The sequence below is a fragment of the Bos mutus genome, chromosome 1 (assembly GCF_027580195.1).
Source record: "Bos mutus isolate GX-2022 chromosome 1, NWIPB_WYAK_1.1, whole genome shotgun sequence".
Classification (NCBI taxonomy): Eukaryota; Metazoa; Chordata; class Mammalia; order Artiodactyla; family Bovidae; genus Bos; species Bos mutus.
Genome location: NC_091617.1, coordinates 108556238 through 108580657, shown reverse-complemented (window position 1 = coordinate 108580657; position 24420 = coordinate 108556238). Strand labels below are relative to the sequence as shown.

Here is a 24420-nt window from a genome sequence, read left to right as displayed (position 1 = left end):
TGTCCATCATTTCCCTGTACCCTGGGGCCCAGCCCAGTGCCTGACACTTAGTCACTATCTGTGGAATGAATTAATGAGCGAAAAGACTCCATTGAAGAGGTAGACTTCGAACTAAGCCCTTGAAAATGAGGTAGAATCTGCCAAAAGGAGGACAAAGTAGGAGTAAGAAGGAGTATACCTGTCCAAGGTATCCAAGGTCTGGTGACCTATCACCAAGGCAGGTTCATGTGCAAATGCCCGCAGGGATGGGCAGGGAGGAGGTGATAGGAGACCAGACAGACATTTAAGTTGGAATCAGCATGTAAAAAGCCTTGTATGCCAGGACCTTATCCTGGAGGCCACAGGGAACTCGCTGATTTCTGTAAATAAGACATTATCAAATTAGACTTTTATTTTTTCCAAATGATAACCAACAGCAGTAAAGTGAATTGAAGGCTGCCTGGACTCAGGCCAAACACTCCCAACACCTTCTACCCCCTGCTTCAAACACAACCCTTGCTCTTTCTTTAATACCCCCAAATGAATATTTTACATTTTCTGGCAAATTTTCTATTATTTTACAGTATAATGAGTTTTCATGTCATAACCTCCCTCTGAGATCCTGTAATACATTGCTCTGCCTATCTTCTTTCCACCTCATAGAAAAAATATTCTAACCAAGGCATGTGACCGTGTGCAGTCTTTCTGGTTGGTGGGGGTTTTCTCTCATCTTTCCTGTGACAAAACCTTGTGAAGCCTCCATCATATCAATCTGTGCAGTGGGGTGGAGTGGAAGCAGGCATGTTTCCACAGGCCTGAGTACAGCTATCTGGCCAAACCTGGATGCCTGTGTACGGCAAAGCCAGGCCTGCAAGTTTCCCACAGAACTGAAGACAGCTCTGCCACAGAAGTTATTCCAGCTCTAATAGCATCTCGGTGGGTGAGCCGGTCTCCCGCCATCCTTCGGACTCCTCGGTATTTGGGAGGTCGTTGTTACCAGGGCCCCTGTTACAGCATATTTGATGTAAAGAGCCAATCCGCTTACATCAACACTCTCCTCAAATTCTTCTTGTGAGGAGACTGCAACCTCTGCCCGCTGTTCCGTATGAGCGCATGCTTTGGAGAAAAACAGTCACAACATTCCCTTGAAAGAGAAACCGGAAAAAGAGTCCCGAACCACAAGGAAAAAGAGAAAGGTGAGTTGGCTAAGATTTTAAAAGAGCCACATCTTCATAAGTTTCAGGATAAAAACGATTTTTGTCTAGTAAAGGGATTATCCTAGAGTATTTATGTGTGGATTTATGGTTAAAAGACAGACTACCTCCTTCTACTTGGTAGGAACTAAACACGCAGCTCCTCTTTGCAAGCAAACAGATTTTTTGAACAAAGTAGATTGCAGTGGGATCACCCCAGTCTAGACCCTCAGTCCCAATGCTCACCTGTGCAGCCCATTCCCCAACTCCATCTTCCTGCTACCCCTGACAACCCACCTCTCCTTCAGCCCTCCAATTCTCTTATCTTCCCTGAGCTTTACCTGCTTTTGCACTTTGCAAAATGCCCTTTGGATCCCATGCTTTCACCTGTCCTTTCATTAAACAACAATAAAAAAAAAGAAGACAGGAAGAATCATCTGTCTCCTCTTTGTTCTGTTGGGAAAACACTTGGTACATTAAGAATAAGGGAATGGACATCCTAGAATAACACATAGCCCACTGGAACTGAAAGGATTCTGTTGCAGTCTTAATCCAAATCAACCTGGGCAGGCAATATAAACATATTTGCAGCCCCTTATTAATACAAAAAAAAGCTCTAGCAATGCTTTGAATGCTTCTAGGGCACACAACATAGGCAATTCTGGTTCTTTTTTCCCCATTTCTTCAGCTTTATGTAGTCTTTTTTGTACTAATGAAAATCATGCATTAGAACTAATGCTGCTTTGTGTTTATAATAAAACCTCATTAATTCAAATGCAACTAATTTATAACTTGTGATAATTTTACCACAACAGAGCTGAATTTGCCGATGTGCAATATGTGATTTTGCTAAGCAAATTAATAGTTTAAATCAAATTTTAGAAAGACTATTTAACTTCCCCAAACAAATTATCCTTAAGGACATTATTAGTAGGTATTTGTATGCAGAAAAAGGAAAATTAAGACTCATTTGTGGTTACAGCTCCACAGTACAGATCCTTCCCTTATCTAAAACCCTGAGATACAGACGGGTTTCAGAACTCAGAATTTTTCAAGTTTTAGGAAGTTAATGAAGCGTTCATGCATGCATGCATGGTAAGTCGCTTCAGTTATGTCCAACTCTTTCTGACCCTATGGACTGTAGCCCACCAAGCTCCTCTGTCCATGGGATTCTCCAGGCAAGAGTACTGGAGTGGGTTGCCATGCCCTCTTCCAGGGGATCTTTCCAACCCAGAGATCGAACCCATGTCCCTCACATCCCATGCATTGGCAGACAGATTCTTTACCATTAGTACCACCTGGGAAGCCCATATTATATATTATATCACACTCCGAGTAGAATCCGAGGCAGTACCCAGTAATCAAAATGCATGAGTATTTACAGTAAGTGAGATAATGCTATACATAGCCTTATGTAACTTCAGGTCAGTTTGTTCTATCAAATAAGTTCAGATGAGGTCAGGTTTTGCCAAAAATAAATTATGGAAATAGTTTCCACTTTCCCAACCTCTGGAGTGTCTGAATTGTGGATAAAGGCCAGAGTACCTGTGCTAAATTATCCCTTTAGGAAAGAAGCAGAACTCTGATTAATGAATCTCGGGGTCATTGCTCAAAGGAAAACTTTGAGAATGATAACGCTGGGATGATTCCTATAACTGAAGTTTTCCATCTCTAGACCAGCTTTTCCATCCAATGGCCTACCTCAGCAGTCACTTTGCCTGTATATACCTTGTCAGATATAAAAAATCCTCCTACATGATTCTTCATAGTAGAACAGGATTTAAGCATTGCATCCACACACCTGACTGCCTCCAGAGATGACCACAGATATGCAGAAAAAGCAAGATCACAGTGCCCCAAATAGGCCTCACATTCCACAAACATTTGTCACAAGTGAATAAACTTCTCCATTCTTCCAATCTCAGGCACCCCACTCCTGAAGAACAGCTGTGGATTTCAGTCTATATGCATGCCTGATCTAATTTTTACAAATTGCAATGAATGATCAGATGAAAGTCAAAATCAACCATCCAATATTCCCCAGAAGAGATTTTTTGAAAGAAGTGGATCAAATAGTCATCAGAACTCAGCTTTAGGAGAAGAGTCATTCTTGGTCTGATAAGAAAAAATTGGTGGGAATTCACACCATACACCATTTAGTATGAACTTTCTGGGCTTCACAGGTGGCACTAGTGGTAAAAACTTGGGCTCCAAAATCACTGCGGATAGTGACTGCAGCCATGAAATTAAAAGACGCTTGCTCCTTGGAAAAGAAGCTGTGGCACACCTAGACGTATGGAAAAGCAGAGACATTACTTGCCAACAAAGGTCCATATAATCAAAGCTATGGTTTTTTCAGTAGTCATGTATGGATGTGAGAGTTGGACCAAAAAGAAGGCTGAGGGCCAAAGAACTGATGCTTTTGAACTGTGATGTTGGAGAAGACTCTTAAGAGTCCCTTGGACTGCAAGGAGATCAAGCCAGTCAGTCCTGAAGGAAATCAACCCTGAACATTCTTTGGAAGGACTGATGCTGAAGCTGAAGCTCCACTTCTTTGGCCACCTGATGTGAAGAGCCATCTCATTAGAAAAGACCCTGAAGCTGGGAAAGATTGAAGGCAGGAGGAGAAGGGGGCGACAGAGGATGAGATGGTTGGATGGCTTCACTGATTCAATGGACATGGGTTTGAACAAGCTCCAGGAGATGGTGAAGTACAGGAAAGCCTGGCATGCTGCAGCCCATGGGGTCACAAAGAGTCAGACATAACTGAGCAAAACAACAACAAAAGGGGTAAAGAACACAACTGCCAAAGTAGGAGATGCAAGAGACGTGAGTTGGATCCCTGGGTTGGAAAGATCCCCTAGAAGAGGGCATGGCAACCCACTCCAATATTCTTGCCTGGAGAATCCCATGGACAGAAGATCCTGGGGGATCAAAAAGAGTCAGACATGACTGGTAAGACTTGGCATGCATGCACGGGGGCCTCCTGAAGTCCTTTTTTTTCTTCTTCTTCTTTTTTTTTTTTAACACTGTTCTACCTATTGGTTTATCTATCCAACAAACTTCCTAGAGCTGAAAAGAATTAAGCTAAATAAAAAGACAACATGCCATCCTTTTTCTTGAACAGTTTCCTTCTGAGAGGCTTGTAGAAATTATTTGGTGTGTGTTGTTTATCTGTTTATCCATTCCTTTTGGGTTTCCGATTTTACATTCTGAACTTGCCAGTAAGGCATCATTTCATGAGAATTTTAATCTGTTTTTTTTTTAAATTGTGCTGAGATTTTTCAATAACCTGTTCTTAGTAAGTGAGTTTTCCCCCTTCAGGTATGTCCTTGTCAAATATCATTCTTTTAAAAACCTTGGAAAATATTTACTTTATTACTTTTCTCTTCACTGGCAATACAGTTGTAACCTAAAATAATTTGTTTAATGTCAGTTTTTAAAGGATCACAGATTGCACTAGAAATGTTCATAAAGCCAGGAATTAGAGACCATTTCCCCCTTATTGTCCATGTGTATATATCAGCCCTAATTCACCAGTGGAACTGGAGGTCATTATTTCTGAATTTGCACATTAAAAATAACATCTACCCATAAGGGAATATCTTTAAACCACAAATGCCAGAAATAACAATTGTACTAAACTGCATTTCATGAATACATAATAAAGTTCAATTTACCACTATTTATCATGTTACTTAAATTAAATCTATAATGGAAAAGAGATTTAGTTCTGTTTTGAAAATAACAAATTCCTTTATGCCGATTGCACAAGATTTATATTAGCCCCAACACATCCATGTCAATTAATTTGTTTTTTGCTTAATTACTATTGCTTTCTATTGTTGGTATCCTAGGGGACAATTCACATTCTTTCATGTATTTTTTAAAGCTTAAAGAGACACATACACTTTAAAAATTACTATAATCAGTTATATTTATTTATAGTGTAAAAACTAAGACTTTTAAAAAATGGCATGGTAACTCATGCATAAATTCTCATCCCTTCATAAAACCTCCAACTTATATTTGTATACTTCACTAGGGCTTTGACAGTTGCCTGGAGTTGCTAGAAAAAGTCACTGTGAATGCAGACAGCAAAATTCTCAGAGCTAACATTTGTGCAGTATCACACACATTCACATCAAGATAAGCACACATCCACTTTCAACAACCTGCACATCTTGGCAGATGAAGACAAGAAAGTGCTGAGAGGCCTTGAATTATCAGGTTACTAGGTATTCTTGAAGAAAAAAGAACTCACCATTAATCCTATATTGAATTCATTAATATTCTTTATATGAACTTATCCAATAGTTTTAACTGTGTCTTCATCTTAGTAAATGGCCCAGTGATCTACTCAACCACGCAGACCAGAAATCTTGGAATCCTAGTCTCTCTCCTGCAATCAACTGGTCACCAAGACCTATACATTCTATTCTATGACATCTCTCCAAACCACCTCCTCCCATCCTCCCTGCACTCTGCAACTACCTAAATACCAGCTCTCTGCTTTCTCTCTTGGGCAGGTGCTTTGGTCTCTTAACTGATTTCCTAAGTGACAAGCTGGCTCCCTTCTCTTAAAGGAAAAAAAAAAAAAAAAGGCAAAATGGTAATGCTACTCCCTTGCTTAAATTCCATTACCAACTAGACAAAGTATAGATTTTCATCATGGCTTACCAAGTCCTCTATGATCTTCCTTTTGCCTTTGTCTCTAGCTTTTGAAGAAGAAGATATGTCCTCAGTCATGTCCAACTCTTTGAGACCCCATGGACTGTAGCCTGCAAGGCTCCTCTGTCCATTGGATTTTTCAGGCAAGAACACTGGAGTGGGTTGCCATTTCCTCCTCTAGGGGATCTTCACCACCCAGGGATTGAAACCATGTCTCTTGTGTCTCCTGCATTAGCAGGCAGATTCTTTTACCACCGAGCCACCTGGGAAGCTCATCTCCAGCTTTATCTCCCACTAAATTCTTCTCAAAACAGCTCTAGACCTCCCCTGCCTACAAGTCACTGGCCCTGGTATAGCCCTTCCCAAATGTTCTCCCTGTGAGTACCCACACCATGCATTTGTCTGGGTTCAGCTGAAGTCTGACACTTCCCCAAATCTCTCCTGGTTCCCTTCTTGCTCTACAGGAAAAGATCAAGCCCTCTTTATTACACTCCCACTTCCCATGCATAATCCTAATCGAATACTTGATCATTTTTTATTGTACTCATTTGCTTTCATGTCTTTCCCTTGTGTGGAAATCTTTGCAGACTAGGCTATGACTTATTTATCATTGTATCCTCTATACCTAGCACAGTTTATGCATATAGTAAATGTCTAATCAATAGTTATTTAACAAATTCAGGAGAATCTTGCATACATGTTTATTCATGATTCTAGGTACCCCCATGCTAAAGGAGGAAGCGTCTCTGGTAGGAACACCCTAACTGTTGTGAAATACCCTCTGGCATCCCTAAAGTATGTTTTCTAATGAACATTCTATTTAAAACCTAAAGTCAAATACATTTCCTTTGGTGGCATGTAATGACCACCTTTTTGCTGTGGCATTATCTTGAAAACGCACACTTACTACTTAGTACTTATCAGGTGGCAGGTTTATCACCAGAACAAAGCTCAAAAAATTCTTGAAGAAATAGCTTTCCCAGCAGCTACTGTTTCCAAAGTCTCCTTTAAATACCAAAGGAGGCTGGCTGACTCAGCACTTCTAGCAACACTCTCCTTCAAACAAGCCCTGCAACAGACCATCATTGCTACTGACAGGCATCTGAAACTCCGGTCTGTTCTGCCCAGAGAGGACGTCAGTGGTTTAAAAGAGGGTAGGTGCACTTTCCCTCCCAGAACTGCCATGTGAGGCATCAGGCATCCCTTTACCAGGATAGGAAGTGTGGCGCAAAGCACAGAGAAAACTGGCCCAGATTCTGCCATCACATTGCGGTGGGGGAAGGCAAGTTTAGAATGCAGTCCCCAATATTTTCTAAATCCAAACTCAAAGTACCTATTATACAAATAGAAATGTTCATTGGGAAATAAGCCAAATATTTTAATCAGGAAATATGGACAACCACGATACAGACAGTTTAGGAATAAATAAAACTAAAATATCCTTGGAAAGACATGATTCTCTTCACAGTACATGCTCACAAAAAAAAAAAAAAAAAAAAAGAAAGAATAAGGAAAGATAATCACAGAGAAACAATATTCAAATTAGACTGTACTCTAAACAAAACAGAGAATAAAAATCTTAAACCAAGATTTTTGCATCTCAGAGCTCACATTTTACCAAAGTGCTACCAAAGAAATTACTGCACATTATATGCTTGGTCTGATCAGTTTTAAAAACCACTGTAACTAAATTAGGCCTTTCTCCTCGATGAAACAAGCAGAAAACCAGACTTATTTAAGCAAAAATTTCTTGAGCACAGAAAATCCTGCTCAAATCTGAAAAATGTAATCTTAAAGAGAAAACACTGATACAAATTATCTTCTTATAGTTCAGAATATTCACATGAATCTGGCAATAAAAAGGGCTGAGAACATTAGCTTAAATACTACCCAGTTTGTATTAAGCAAATATATCTCCTTTCCTTGAAATAAATACTCACCAGACTACTTTCTCACCTCAAGGGTGAAACTCAATGGCAGGTTTCAAGATAGCTTTGACATGAACTTGTGTATCAGGAAAGTAGAGAAATAGCTCCATAATCATGTTTAATCCTTTAAAGCTGTGATTGAGAAGTGGCATTTGGACAGGATTTAAACTTGGCTTTGGCCATGAAAAAGATTAAACCAACTCCATCCAACTCCAATTCTCTCCTAGCCTTATTTTTTCCTCATTAGTTAGAAGTTACATAGGAAATGAAATTATTATAAACATATTTAACTCGTTTAAATAACTTTAAAAACATAGCTTACAATCACTGCATTTCAAAATTCAATAAATCCTCTCATTTATTAGTTACGGAATATAGTTGCCTTTAACCTAATAAAGTGAAAAACATGGCTTTAAGGAATACTCTTTCTTGGCAAGAATTAAATTGGCTTGGCTAATTTACATTGTTTTAAATTTAGAGAGAACTGTGTATTGACTCATGATTACAATGCATAAACCATTTCCATGAAATGGTCTGAATTAACCTCCATGCTATTTATATAAACAGCACATATCACTGGATGCATTGCAGTCTACTAGATAGGAGTTTTTTCAATCAGCAAATTAAGCTTGTAATTTAATCCTTAACTATGAGAATAAGGGAAGTTTAGTCTTTCACTATTTTTTATATGATAGAAGTTCATTATTTCTGGATGTTTTTATATACCAAAAGTAGTTGTTAGTGCCTAAGTTAACACAAAATTATGATTTTGAGAATTTGAGTGTGTATTTATAAAACTTATATAATAAAATCAAAAGCAGCTGAACTATAGACGAAATGATGACAGCCAAGTTAGTTCACAGGTGTGTGTAATGAATGAGTTGGACCCCAAATCTTCCTGAGCTTATTGATTAGAAGGTTATCCAATGATAGCATTCACCCTTCAGACCATAATGACAACAGAACTACCATAAATTTTTCACCTGTAAGTTAGGAATTACATCCTAATTCTGTCTATAGTCATTTATTATCTAATCATGAGGAATCTACATCAACTCAAAACAAAATAAAAATATTCAGGATTAAATTTGTTAATAAAATCTGGCACCCATAAAAGACTTGAACAACAGGCATTTGAAAGTGGGCAGAGAAAACACTGAAAGAATTAATGATTACTACTTCTAAAAGAAGACATATTGTCTTTAAACAAACCACTGGTAGTAACATGACAATTTTATTTTAAAACCTCTTTATAGCCACACACACACAAAAAATCAGAGATTTTTAATTGCATGTTTTCTTTGGCAAGTTTCATATTATATTTTAAACTGAAATATTTTATGTCTAAGTTATTTGTTATCAGTATTTTATGCACCCTGAACCTCCCCTTCTACTGCAGATAGATTTAGCAAAAGTATTGTTTTTAATACTGATATGTTTGGCCTATAGCATTCCAAAGATAAATGGATCAAAATGAAACACTTGATCCATTCAGACAGAAAGAGATCAGTGGTTGCTAAGAGCTGGTATGTTTGGAGGGGTGGGCAGTGAGAAGTGACAGCCTGCAGATGGGTATGTGGCTTCTTTTGGGGACCATGGAAATGTTATTAAAACTGACTGTGGTGATAGTTGCTCAACTGTGTGATTTTCCTGAAAATATTAAATTGTACACTTTAATTGGATAAATTTTACAGTATGTGATTTACATCTCAATTAAGTTGTTTAAAAAGTGAACCACAAAGTTAATAAAAATATATAAAAATGAAAGAAGTGGAAAAAATTTATTTTACTCCAAAACTCTCATGTCCCTCCAGCCTCAGTGAATTTTTGTTTCCTCCAATAGAGCATGTTCAGTTCTACTTCAGGACATTTGCTTGAATGTGATCTGTTCTCTGCTTAAACCCCTCACTCCCCAAGTCTTCACATGGCTGGCTCCTTTTTCTCATCTCCTTGCCCACTACATCTAAGGACTACCCAGTTAAGCTACCCCATCACTCACCATCATATAACCATCTTTTCTGTTCTTCATTGTATCATTTTCCATTTTAGAAGAGTGGGGAGGACACTGACCTTGCCTGTCTTATTGACTGAACCCTTCTGGATAGTGTATAAAACAGAGTAGGTGTTCAATAAACACTTGTCAAATGAATCATCTCTATGGAATTTTATATCTCACCACTTTAGATATTGTCTAGTCAAGATCAGATACTGATACCTTAGACGTAGAAATGTCAGTAGAACAGAAGCAAAATACTTGACACCATTCATCTGGATCCTGGGTCTTGCCTAATTGCATCCATCAGAGGATTGAATTTGCTGTACGTTTAGGTAATATGCCAGTTTAGGGAGGGGTGCAGTTTGCTTCTATTTTCTAATTCTTTTCTCAAGAGAACAAAAATATTCTTGTTTGGCAGAGGAAGTCCATGGGAAATAGAAAGAATGTAAAATAGCAATACCATCAGGATATCACCAGGGCTTCGTTTTTCATTACAAACAGAAATGAACAGAGCTTATTCAAAAGAAAATGTAATCTATTTTATTAAATAAGTAATTGAAAACAAATCTAAACAAAGTAACAAAGAATGGTATTTTATGTACTTACACTTCAAAAGAACATTGACCTGAAACAGTAATAATAATAGCTAAAAGCTTTTCTCTGTGCCAGGTACTATTTTAAGCACATTCTTTGTTTCAAATCATTTAATCATCAAAAAACTCTATATAATGGGCACCAGTATTATCCTCATTTCACAGATTTTTTTAAAAACTGAAGCACAAAGATTTTAAGTTGCCCAACGTCCCACAGTTAATAAGTGTGACTAGAATTCAAATCCAAAGATCCAAACTTTAGTTTGCACTCTTACCATGACACTATATAATCTCATTAGGCTAGAGGTAAAACCTAAGAGTAGAAATAACATATAAAATTCCTATCAGAGTCTAGAATATTACAGGTACTTGATAGTGTTCTTAGCAACATTTTAATTCTCCATCATTTGAGAGATGGCAATTCAGAGGGCACTAGCCTCTACCAGGGGACAGGCCTCAAGTCCTTGATCCTAAGCTTGTTAGGAAGAATTTATCAGAGCTGAAGTTAGGCTTGGAGAAGGAAATGCTATTGGCCTAGACTCAAGAACTCAGAGGTCAAGATTTAGGAAGCAATTGCAGTAATGAACAGAAAGTCAAGTAAAGGATATAAGAGATGAGAATCACTTGGTGAAATCAATTTTAGGTATCCTATAAGCCTGATAGATAAAGTCAAGGAGAGGAACAACAGAAATCAGGGAGTGGATATTAAAGGAAGCTGTTGAAACCAATGATAATGAAGAGGCGGAATAAGACCAGAGAAGGTAGAGGGGCTGTGGGTCTTTATATGCAATTGGTCAGGGGGAATTTCCTTCCATACCACACTTTGGCTCATTCACTAACTTTGTGTTCTCAGAGCCTTCTTCATCCCCACAAATCCTGACAGCTCCATTTCATAGTGGAAGAAACTGATTATAATATAAGTAACTTTCCAGAGAGCTTACTTATAATTAGTGATGGAGATGAAGTTTACTTTTCCAAGAAAAAATCTAGGATGACTGAGAGACCTATCCCAATACTGAAAGAAATCACATCTTCTATGTTTTTGCTTTGTAGTTTCCTTTCTTACTGAAGGGTGAGCCTTAAGAAAAAGAATGAAAGAGGAAAGCCAAGAATGGGATGGATAATATCAATCCCATCCCAATGGCTGATTCCATCAGCAATGTCTTCACTATATCTAGCTGGCCCCAAGGGGAGAAAATTACTTTCACTGAAGTGTTGGGAGAGCCAGAAACATGCTATAAGCATCCAGGTGTATTTTTAGTAAGGAATCAGAAGCAGGATCCAGAAAAATATGTCTTTATTAAATACCACCTGAAATTATGTCAGAAGCATAAATATATGTGTGATATTCATATAAAAATAGTTTTCACCTAAAGATCACTATTTTGAATATTGTCAGAAGGCAATTCCCTGGGTGGACAATTAAAAGAGGATTTGTCGGCAGTAATAATTCTCTTGACTCACTTCTCTGTTGCGTTGTTTACAAAGTCTCTGTGAAACTTTAGAAAGAACATGGAATCATTTCTAAGTTAGACCTGAAGAGGAAGAGGCTCTTCTTTTTAAACTGAGAGGTTATTTCTCAGAAATGACCACAAAGTGAGTCAAAGATATCACTGAAGTAATATATCAGAGTTCTGAGCAACATAGGAATTGTTTGAATTGTAAATCTAATTTTATATATTCCCTAACTTCTTCTGAAATAAGCTTCCAATTTAGAGTCCCATCTGTAAAGTAATAGAAATTATCTACTTATAAGCACTAAGAGAAGAGAATTTCCTGCTATGGCAATCTGGTACCTCATTATCTGGTGAAAAATGTCTACATATTCAGGATTATGAATGTCACTAATACATCTAAAATCAGCACGTGTCAGTCATCAATATTCATATTGCTCAAACAAAACAGCTCATACTGTAGCTGCTCATAAATCTTGCAGAAATGGGGGTGAGGGGAAGAAAAGGGAGAAGTGAAGAGATAAAGAAAGAAAGAGCTCAGGGATATATTGAACACAAGAGGGGTCTCCATTCATTCAGTCTAACATCTGCTCAGCCTGAAGTGGAACCACCTGTTAGTTTATTAAATTGTAGAATTAATTTATGTGGAAATAAGAGAGGAGGGGGAAATGAGGCCTTAATTCATACCAAAGGGAGGAAATATATATATATATATATGTATGTATATGTGTGTGTGTGTGTGTGTATATATATATATATATATATACATACATACATACATACATATACATCTCCTCTATTCCTAGCTGGAAAAAAAAAAACAGGCTTCCATGGGCAAAATCAGTGCCATGAATGACTAGCCTCATTATATAATTAATTGAAGAAATAAAATGTTTCCCATGACTGTTACGTGGCCTATTGCCTGTAATGTATTCATCGGCTATTTGGTCCTCCTAGAAGAAAAAGACCACTGATCCCTTAGCATTTGCACAGCAACAGCAGCAAAACAAAGAAAGTCCATAAGGATTTTAACAACACCAAAAAAGGTCTTACCTTCTAAATACTCGTATATTTACCCACTTTTGTGGGGGATATTTTCATTTCTCCTCAGCAGAGCAGAAGAGAATAATACAGCTTCAGCTAAGGGAGCATAAGAAATCTTGCTCTGAGTAATGCAGAAGTCTCCATTAACCTTTCTGCCTCCTTTAATGAAAGACATACTGCTTTGCTTCCTCCAATAGTCTCAAATCTCAGGATCTCAAATTTGCTAAATTAAAGTGATGGGTATTATATCTAGAGTTGATTTCCTCTTTAAGTTTGCCAAGAATGTCAGATGGTCATCAAAAAACACAAATATGAAAGAGATGAGAAGAGCTGTATAAACTTTTCTATGAATCTAGATAGAGATTTCTCAATATCTGTATATGTTAACATGCTGTTTTTGTTTTTTACAGCCTGTGGACTGGTTATCGAAACTGATCACACTTACCTAAGGCACTGTATATGACAGCCTCTCCCAAGGTCTGTTTAATAATCACAATAATTTGGAATTTTCTTTTTTGGGGGGAGGGGTGAATAACTTTTTGAGTTGCATTTTAACTGTTTTTCAAACAACTACTGCTGTCCTTTTCTAAAGGCTATTTCTTCCATGTAGCCTAGACCTTAATGAAGCAGCTTCCTTAAACCATGCTTTTTGTTTGATTAGTGTTCATAAACTTCCCCGGGTAAAAACAAAAAGATTATTTCAAGTTGCATCATTTTCATCTCTTGAAAAAGTTACCCAAAAAATGTAGGCCAACTTTCCATAAAGCTTTTTATAAAATGCAGTTGGAAAAGCCAGTTTTCCCTGGAGACTTATCCAATTACATGGATTGCGTGGTCTTACCCTAAGAGAGAGGAGCATTCAAAATTGTGTTTTTCTGATCATGGCAGTGAGTGTAAAGAGAGAAATCTAAGAAATTCAATTATCTCCCTAGGTGTCACTCAGTTTAGGGACTAATATAATTGGCTATAAATAATATGAGTACATTTCAGCAGAACCTCTGTGGGTTTCATTACAAATCCCCTTGCCACTGAGTTGCTAACAGTTGGGCTTGCCACGTGGGTTAGATGGGGTTGCAACTGCAAAGAGGTTACTTTGCCAACCACTGGTTTTCTTCATTTTCATGGTCTTCTTTACATATTTTAATTAACATCCCCAGTGCGACATTTTACGCATGTACTGCCTTTTCAACACACACCAAAATGACCTTTTAAAGTAATGGTTTTAAAAACCAGAAAGCAATACTTGATTACCAACTCAGTGCCATATAACATAACTTTTTATGCTTTTTTTTCATGCTCTTGAAATTGAATGGGATGCTACAACACTGGAGGATATGAATAGGAATGGCTGATGTAATAGAATTCTAGCTCCCACAGGACCATGCTAGTGGCCCGCTCTGACTTTGCCTGTGTGGGGATTTCCCTTGACCACATTCCAGCCAAGATTTCCCAGCTGTGGAATGGGAAAAGTTGTATCTTTCTACTTTATTGATTGCACATAGTTGGCAATCAATAAAATTTGTTGATTTCATCCTAATTAAGCCTTTTGAAAACTGAAGCATGTTGATAGAATGTTTGACTAGTGCCACGAAAGATGAGGCTTTTGTAACCATGCCCAAATGGATGGGCAAACCCAGATGTATTTCGAAGTCATCCAGTGTTCCAAAGAGTTTTTCAAATGTTTTGAGTTTAACCAAATCCTAAACACATTGTGCCAAGTACTATTTTCCTTTAAGTCTCAGACCCATGTGAATTTTAAGGGAAATTAAATCCACATGTTTCTGATTCATTTTTACTTAAATCATTAAAATGCTGTTTTGGGTGAGCCATTTGACTTTCAAGAAGCTTTTCTTCGTAAACTCTTTTACGCTTTTTTGGTGTGGGGTCAAAAGCAGGAAGTCCTACTTTGACAATGATAAATTAATTGTGACATCAAACACTGCAAATCCAAACCCCAGCACTCTAACAATACTTCAGCAGTTGACAAATTCATTTTCCTAATTTTGTGTCAGGAAAGGCTAACATTTTTCTTTATCTTGTCAGCATAACCTAAGAGGCAAAATATCTTACATATAAGCACAATACCACATAGAATCCAGATTTGGGGTTTTATTGTTTTTGGAAAAAGAGGCAAAAGCACCATTTTGCAGCTCTGTTCTATTTGACCATCTTACCCAAGGAAAAGTTGAAAAATATATAGTACAGAATCCTTTCTGCCTCATGCAAACTGTTATCCTGAGCAAAATGTCTCATAAATGCTATGCAAAGTCTGATAGGATGTTGCCCTGGACAGTGCAAAGAAAACAGTTATCAAATTGTGGGTCCCTAGAGATTATCATACTAAGTAAAGTACATCAGACAGAGAAAGACAAACATCATATGATATCACTTATATGTGGAATCCATAAGCAATTCTAATGCACTTATTTATAAAACAGATACACAGGCATAGAAAACAAATATATGGTTACAAAAGGGGAAAGGGTAGGGAAGGGGTAAACTAAGAGTTTGGGATTAACAGACACACACTACTATATATAAAATAAATAAACAGCAAGGACCTACTGCGTAGCACAGGGAACTATATTAAATATCTTATAATAACCTATAATAGAAAAGAATCTGAAAAAGGATATATATATATATGAATCACTTTGCTGTACACCTGAAATGTAAATCAACTATACTTCAATTAAAAAAAAAATCATGGGTTCCATCTTATCCTTCTCTTGATTTCATAGTTCACATTAAGGCCTCCCTCTACAACATTTTACTTTTAAACAGCTTTAATTTCTCCCCATCATCCCTAACATCAGTGTTTCATAAGCCTTCTCCATCTTTTAGGAAAAAGAAAAAAAGTATTTGATCTGGTTGCCTCCTCCCTTTAGTCTGCTTCCTGCATCATTCCTTCCTTCCACTTCTAAATTTCTAAAGCTTCATCTCACTACTGTTTTCTCCCTCCCACCAGCTGTCTCCTTAACTTCTTAGAGATAATGTTCAAATCTCCATTTTTAGTCTTGATCTTGAAGTCTACTGAACAATCCCACATACATGTCTTGCTACCATTTCAAATTCAATTTGATAAAAATTTAACCAAAGCTCATTCCCTGCTGCTGACTTTCCTGTTACTGTGACTGCCACTGAGCTTGAAACTGCTTTGTCACATTTCTAGTCAGGAGCCAATTTTCTGGGCAATTGGCATGATAATGCACCTTGCACTCTCCCATCCTTTTCATTTCCACCACTCAGCACTTCACTTCCTTATAACTGTGCCTACTAAACGATGTGTCTATCTTTAGTTTTCCCCCAAGATTCCAGATATATTTTGGCCAAGAGACTAAAAATACCCCTAGCTGACTTTACTCCCCTACTCGAAAACTTCACTGATACCCCATTGTCAAGAAAAACAAAATTTAAGGTATGCCTTAACCTTACCTACTTAAAGTAGTTGAAAATTCTTTACAGTCTGGTTTTAACCCTAAATTTTCAGGAATTCTCTCTTCTAGGCCAGTTGATCTACTAATGTTCCCCTACATAATTTCTCCCCACCCCCTGCCACCCTCAACTCCCCTCCCTTCTACCTTCAAATCTTCCATATCCAACATGATCCAGCTCTCATCCATCCTCATTCATGGGTGTTTTCCAGATCAGGCTTAACCAGTCAAAAAGTCTTCCCTTCTCTTATACTCATAGCCCTTATTTTCCCTATTATAATCATTTGTCTTGTGATACCTTTTGTAGAGTTCTGAAGGTGTTGTCCTTCTCACATGGTTATGACTTGTATCATAACTATACTTTAAACTCCTTAAAAACAGGAACCATCTATTGCTCATGTGTTTCAATATCTATTTGATTGAGTAATTAGACTATTAATAGCAAAGAAATAATATTAATCATCAGCTTTAAAATGGAATAGGTACCAGTTTCAAGTCTATTAAATATACCTAGATGCCTAGTGATTGTCCTATATATACATTGTCACCATAAATAAACCTTAACATCATATTTTAATATCATGAAGTTATACTCTGATGAGAAACAAAACTACTTCAGTCACACTATAATGTAATATGATGAGACTAACATGCAACTTCAGTATATTTGAGGAATTCAGGTACAAAAAACATCTAAATGTATGATAAAATGTATGATAAATGTATGATACAAATCAATGGCAATGATACATATTTAACAATTTAATAGCCAATAATTACAGGGAATTTATTATACTCTAGGCTCTGTGTTAATCCTTTTAGACATCTCACTTAATCTTCTCAACAAACCTGTAATAGGTATTACTATTCCATTTTGAGTTTCCCTAGTGGCTCTGATGGTAAAGAATCCACCTACAATGTGGGAGACCTGGGTTTGATCCCTGGTTGGGAAGATCCCCTAGAGAAGGAAATGGCACTCCACTCCAGTAATTTTGTGTGGAGAATCCCCATGGACAGAGGAGCCTGGCAAGTTATAGTCCATGGGATCACAAAGAGTAGGACACTACTGAGTGACTAAGCACAGCACAGCATTCCATCTTACCAATGAAGAAAGACGAAGGCTCAGAGAGGGTAAACAACTTACCCAAAGTCACAGACCCTGTAAATGGAATAATTAAGTTGAAAGCACTTGTGGAACTCAAAGCCAGAGACTGTAACCCTTACATATCACTCAACTACATCATCTACTTGGAATATACATCAAGTATGTTTCAATTTGAATCCATTCACCAAAGATTAACCTTTTCATTTTAATTTTATTTTATGACAGCCTCTGGCCTAGATGATAGATAGATATAAATAGACAGATATTCTGAAAACTCAACAGTAACATTTTATGATGCTTTAAAATTGAGGCCAAAAAAATCACTGATTTGAAAAAATATATATCAATGGTTTGAACATTATTTGAGGAAGAGTAAATTATATGTGTTATAATGAAAGATGTTCTAGATGAAGAGACAGAAGGGATGTAATTTCACATTGCAGCATTTACACAGATTATTCACTTGACCAAAGCATAGGGCCTCTCTGGGCCTCTTTTCCGACATCTGCTCAATGAACTAGGTGATCTCTAATTATCCCTTTCAAATTTAAAATTCTCTGATCCAATCAATATTCACAAGTCAGAAGCAATGAGGAATAGCAAGCATTTTCTAGATATATTTCAAACTCTCAGTAGCATTATATCTAAAATTCAAGCCCTGATTTGAATTTCCCATTACTGGTATAATCATGCTGTTTAATCATGGTTCACACTCAGGAATTCTGAATCACAATCATTCATCACTTGTGGGATTTTCTGACTAGACAATAAGCTCCTTGAAGAGAAGGACTGAGTGTTATTTAATTCTACAATCTCAGTGCTTACACCCACAGTGACATATGATACAAGCTTCCTACATACTGGCTGAATGAACAAGTGGGAATTCAGGGACACATAGAAAATACAGGTAACCACAGTAACCTGAGCTAATTCAGGAAAGAAAAAGCAGCAATAAATAACATGAAACTGTTTTTCCCAGGAAAAATACTTGGAAACTAGACACAAATTGCACTTCTTATCTAGTAGTCCTCAAATGTGAGGTGCAGATGATTGCTGTTGTGTGAAGATGCACCACATCCAACCAACATAGTGAACCACATCCAGTGAGAATCCAGGAAGTTTACTTACGGCATCTACTACAAAGGCAGCACAGCTCTTTGACAAATCAGCAGTTGAGGGAGCAATAGTGCTCTTAATATAGGTTTACTTTCTTCCAGAATATTATAAATCAAATATTTATGTATCACACATCATCAAAATTACTAAAATTTGTTGATGCTATGACAGATTCAAATAATATATGTTAAATAAAAAAAAAAACACATGTAAGTTATTGGTATCAGTAAGAGAGGCATTTAATAATGGCCAGACACAAACTTAGCAAATGGAAATAATTCCTACACAGTAGTTAAATGCACTTTAGAAAATATAATGGAGACTTCCCAGATGGTCCAGTGGTTAAGAATCTGTCTGCCAATGCAGGGGTCATGGGTTCAATCCCTGATCCCGGAAGATATCACATGCTGAGGGGCAGCTAAGCCTATGCACTACAACTACTGAACCCTGGGCATCCTAGAGCCTGTGATCCACAGCAAGAGAAGCCTGCACACTGCAACTAAAGAGTAGCCCCTGCGCCCAAAACTAGAAAAAGCCTGTGAGCAGCAATAAAGACCCAATATAGCCACCAATCAATCCATAAAGAAAAGATAATAGAACATAGGATATCATTATCAACAGCAGCCAGTTGTTTGAGATAAAGTCCTCTAGCATAAAATGTCCTAATAATGAAAGTACTCTATGGAAAAAACTTACAAACTTTATTAAAGAACATAGAGAATATTTTATTAATTGGAGAAATATGCCTAGTTCCCCAAAAGAATGTTCTAATATTTTTAAGCATAAATTCTCTCTTCAAATTAATCTATACATTTAATGCAATCCCAATTAAAACCCCAACAGTAAAATTTTATGGAAATTGACAAGTTGATTCTAAAATGATATAAAGATAAAAGCCAAGAATGTTTGAAAAAACAATGTGGTGGCACTTACCCTACCAGATATCAAAAGACATTTAGGGATAATAGTAACCAAAAGATCATTATATTGGTGTGAAAATAGACACAATTCTGTGGAATAGATTAAGAATCTTATAACATATCCATGGATATGTAGGATTTGTTTTATTATAAACAGGGCATTACAAGTACAAAAGGGAATACAGGACAAAGGTACTACTTAATAAATGCTACTAAGAATTGCAAATATAAAAGAAGAGCTTTTAAATCTTGAGGCAGTAAAGACCCTGCTACACAACATACAAAATTTACAAGTCATAAAAAGTATAGTTTTGAGTACCTAAAATTTTTAAATTTCTGTGCAAAGATGACAATAGACAAAATTAAGATAAGCAACATTCACCAAAAGACACTATTAAGTCAGTAAAGAGCACACTGAAAAATGAAAGATCTTTTCAGTACACGTATATAACAAAGAACTCGTAACCAGATTACGTAAATAATTTCCACAGATCAGTATTTTAAAAGAAGATGATTTAATAGAAAAAAAATCAAGAAATTCAGACCTTGCGCCATATGTGAGGTATATCACATAAGAGAATATCCAAATGAATACTAAACATATGAAAGAGTGTTCAGTCTCATCGATCATCAGGGAAATGCACACTAAAATCACATTGAGATCATTACATACCCACCAGAATGACTGAAATTTAAAAAAGAAAAAGAAAAAAAGAACTGAAATACCAAGCGTTGGTAAGGATATGGAGCTGGTGAGACTCTCATACACTCCTGATGTGAATGCAAGATTGGTACAGTCTCTTTGTTGTTGTTCAGTCGCTAAGTCGTGTCTGACTCTTTGTGACCCCATGGACTGTAGCGTGCCAGGATCCTCTCTCCTTCATTATCTCCTGAAGTTTGCTCAGATTCATGGCCATTGAGTCAGTGATGCCATCCAACCATCTCATCCTCTATTGCTCCCTTCTCCCCCTGCCCTCAATCTTCCCCAGCACCAAAGTATTTTCCAATGAGTTGGCTCTTGGCATCAGGTAGCCAAAGTATTGGAGCTTCAGCATCTGTCCTTCCAATGCATATTCAGGGTTGATTTCCCTTCACATTAACTGATTTGATCTCCTTGCTGTCCAAGGAATTCTCAAGAGTCTTCTCCAGCGCAATTCGAAAGCATTTATTCTTTGGTGTTCAGCCTTCTTTATGATTCAACTCTCACCTCCATACAGGACTACTGGGAAAGCCATAGTTTGACTAGACAGACCTTTGTCAGCAAAATGATGTGTCTGCTTTTTAATATAGTGTCTAGGTTTGTCATAGCTTTCCTTGCAAGAAAGCGTCTTTTAATTTTGCAGCTACAGTCACCACCTTCAGTGATTTTGGAGCCCAAGAAAATAAAATTTATCACTGCTTCCACTTTTTCCCTTCTCTTTGCCATGAAATGATGGGACCCGAGGTATGATCTTCATTTTTTTAACGTTATGTTTCCAGCCAGCTTTTTCATTCTCTTCTTTCCCCCCTATCAAGAGGCTCTTTAGTTTCTCTTCAGTTCAGTTCAGTTCACTCAGTCGTGTCCAACTCTGCGACCCCATGGACTGCAGCATGCTAGGCCTCCCTGTCCATCACCAACTCCAAGAGCTTACTCAAACTCATGTCCATTGAGTTGGTGATGCCATCCAACCATCTCATCCTCTGTCATCCCCTTCTCCTCCTGCTTTCGATCTTTCCCAGCATCAGGGTCTTTTCCAATAAGTCAGTTCTTCGCATCAGGTGGCCAAAGTAATGGAGTTTCAGCTTCAGAATCAATCCTTCCAGTGAATATTCAGGACTGATTTCCTTTAGGATGAACTGGTTGGATCTCCTTGCTGTCCAAGGGATTCTCAAGAATCTTCTCCAACACCACAGTTCAAAAGCATCAATTCTTCGGCACTCAGCTTTCTTTATAGTCCAGCTCTCACATCCATACATGGCTACTGGAAAAACCATAGCTTTGACTAGATGGACCTTTGTTGGCAAAGTAATGTCTCTGTTTTTTAATATGCTATCTAGGTTGGTCATAACTTTTCTTCCAAGGAGTAAGCGTCTTTTAATTTCATGGCTGCAGTCACCATCTGCAGTGATTTTGGAGCCCGCAAAAAAGTAAAGTCTGTCACTGTTTCCACTGTTTCCCCATCTATTTACCATGAAATGATGGGAGCAGATGCCAGAAACTTAGTTTTCTGAATGTTGAGTTTTAAGCCAACTTTTTCACTCTTCTCTTTCATTTTCATCAAGAGGCTCTTTGGTTCTTCTTCACTTTCTGCCATAAGGGTGGTGTCATCTGCATATCTGAGGTTATTGATGTTTCTCCTGGCAATCTTGATTCCAGCTTGTGCTTCATCCAGTCCAGTATTTCTCATTATATACTCTGCATATAAATTAAATAAGCAAGGTGACAATATACACCCTTGATGTACTCCTTTCCCAATTTTGAATCAGTCTTTTGTTCCATGTCCAGTTCTAACTGTTGCTTCTTGACCTGCATACAGATTTCTCAGGAGGCAGGTGAGGTAGTTCCTGTTCACTTTCTGCCATTAGAGTGATATCATTTGCATATCTGAGGTTGTTGATATTTCTTTAGCAAAGTGTTATCTACTAAAATCTAACATATGCACACTCTAAACAAACACAGTCTCCCTGGTGTATTTCCAACAAAAATGCAATCCACCATAAACTATACGGCAGTGAAAAAAATCATTGTGGGTTGTTTTAGTTCCTACATTTTTAATGTTTGATTTTATGATTGGCCACAAGCCACATTCTGGAACCTAACTTAATTATGTTCACAGAGACAGTGGATGAAAAGGGGTATGATGTGTGTTGGCATCCTTTTACAAGATGTCTTCTTCAGGTGAAAATGTTATAATAACCTCATTGGGCCATGAAGGAGGAGCTGTTTATTCTGGAGAGCAAGGAAGCTTTAGTGGGCTCTGGGAGCTCAGCGTAGTTCCAGCTCTTCTGAAACCTCCTATAAATACCTATTTCAGCTTTCTAACTTCCACTTTTTTTGATTGACTACTTAACTTTCACATAGAAAAACTCAAGGAAGCTATGAATTCAACTGATAGGGTAATTTTGGAGCTTACAGGATCAAACCTTGATTTGATATTGAGCTATATCAATCCTGGGGTTTTAACAGATAAAAGAGTCTTTTAGACTAATTCTAGTTAAGACCTCCTATTTCAATTCAATGTTTTGTGTCAAAAATTCTGGGACTTAAACTTGTTATATTTATTTTTCTCTAAGCTGCCTAGTGCTCTAGTGTAATGATCCTACTCAAGACCTTGAATGCCCTTTCATTCTGTCTTACAGCAATAACACAATGATTTTCCACATTTTAAGGTGCAAGTTTTTATTGAAGTTAAAAAGAAATTTGTAACCAGACACAAAGAATAAAGTGGACAAGAATGGTATAATCTGAATATATAATAGTTCCCTCATTCTTGCTGGATCACTAAGATATAACAAAAAATTATTCTCTATGTTAATGTTAAGGTTTCCAGTTAAAACATTATTTGGTATGCTTTCAATAGACCTCTTAACTACTTAGTTTTTTCTCAGAAAAATTCATATACTATTCAGGAAATATTCATAGTTTGAAAAACATTCATACTTTATACAAGATATACAAATTTGAGACAAAACTATTAAAAAAACACACACAATTGTAGCTGCAACATTATCCCAGCTGCATTGTGGTGATTATGTTGTTCAGTCAGCTGTCTATTACATAAATACAACTGGATTTTAATATTGTAATTTACAGAGGGGCCAAAAGCCCCAGTAGACAGTGTCTGTCTCAAGAGTCATTTCATTCCACGTCACCACAAGCAATAATTTAAATAATTTTACATAATTACTTTACCTTCCCTGACCAGGCACTGCCAAGTTCAAATCTTTAAAAATCAGTACGATTTTCATTGCTTTTAGCCCCATTCATGCTACCTAAGCAATTCCAAATCCTCGTCTCCTTGAAGGTCATTTGACTCTGACCCACTCTCTTGTTGATTCCTATAACTTCTGGAGTCTTTCTCTCTCTCGGTTTTTTTTTTTTTTTTTTGCAATCAAGAGAAATCATCTCTAGCTAACTTAAGCCAAAAGAAATTTGGGGAAGGCCATCAGATATCCCATCATATCTATAGAAAACTTGAGGCTCCAGCAGGAATAAAGGGAGGTTAGATAGCACAAAACAGGCCAAGGTCCCACCACAGAAAACATCTGGTGGGGCACAACTTCTGATGCTACCAGAGCTGCCAGGGATAATCAGTCAACTGTCCCCTCGGTTTTTTTAAACTTCAGTGATTTACATAAGAGCAAACAATTAGCCAGGGCAGGGTGCTCAGACGTTTCAATTATCAAAAAAAGGACAAATGTCTATTAAGTAGCCCAGTAGAAAAATGATTGAAGAATATGAATAGTTACTTTACAAAAAGATAAACAAATGGCCAGTTAACATATAAAAACTATCCTACTCAATACAAAATAAAACGTTTAAAAGAAAAAAATTGTTCTACTACACTAAGAAAATGCAGATTATAAGCATAATAAGAAATAATTACTTATCAAAAAACTGACAGAGGGATTTCCCTGGTAGTTCAGTGGTTAACACTTTGCCTTCCAATGCAGCGGATGTGGGTTTGTATCAGGGAGCTAAGATCCCACCATGTCTCATGGCCAAAAAAACCATAAAAACAGAAGCAGTATTGTAACAAGTTCAATAAAGACTTTTAAATAACTGACAGAAAAAAAGAAGACTAATAATACCCTGTGTTTGTGAATAAGGAAGAAAATTGGCACAGTCTATAATATACACATTCTATGGTAGTGTTGATTGGTACAGTCTTTTTGATGGGGAATTTTTTATTATCTATCAAAATTTACAATGTGCATATTTCTGTCCCAGAAATTTGACTTCTAGACATACAACCTAAGGAAATGTTCACATATGTCCACAAAGACA

The 24420-nt window shown here is 37.1% G+C and overlaps 1 long non-coding RNA gene across 1 annotated transcript; it reads left to right on the top strand.

Moving 5' to 3' along the window:
- The first annotated feature begins 769 nt into the window (after positions 1 to 769).
- Positions 770 to 13522, top strand: LOC138990702 (uncharacterized). Its single transcript, XR_011466780.1, has 3 exons — positions 770 to 1175; positions 3098 to 4127; positions 13269 to 13522. It is a non-coding gene; the product is annotated as an uncharacterized lncRNA (long non-coding RNA).
- Positions 13523 to 24420: the final 10898 nt, after the last annotated feature.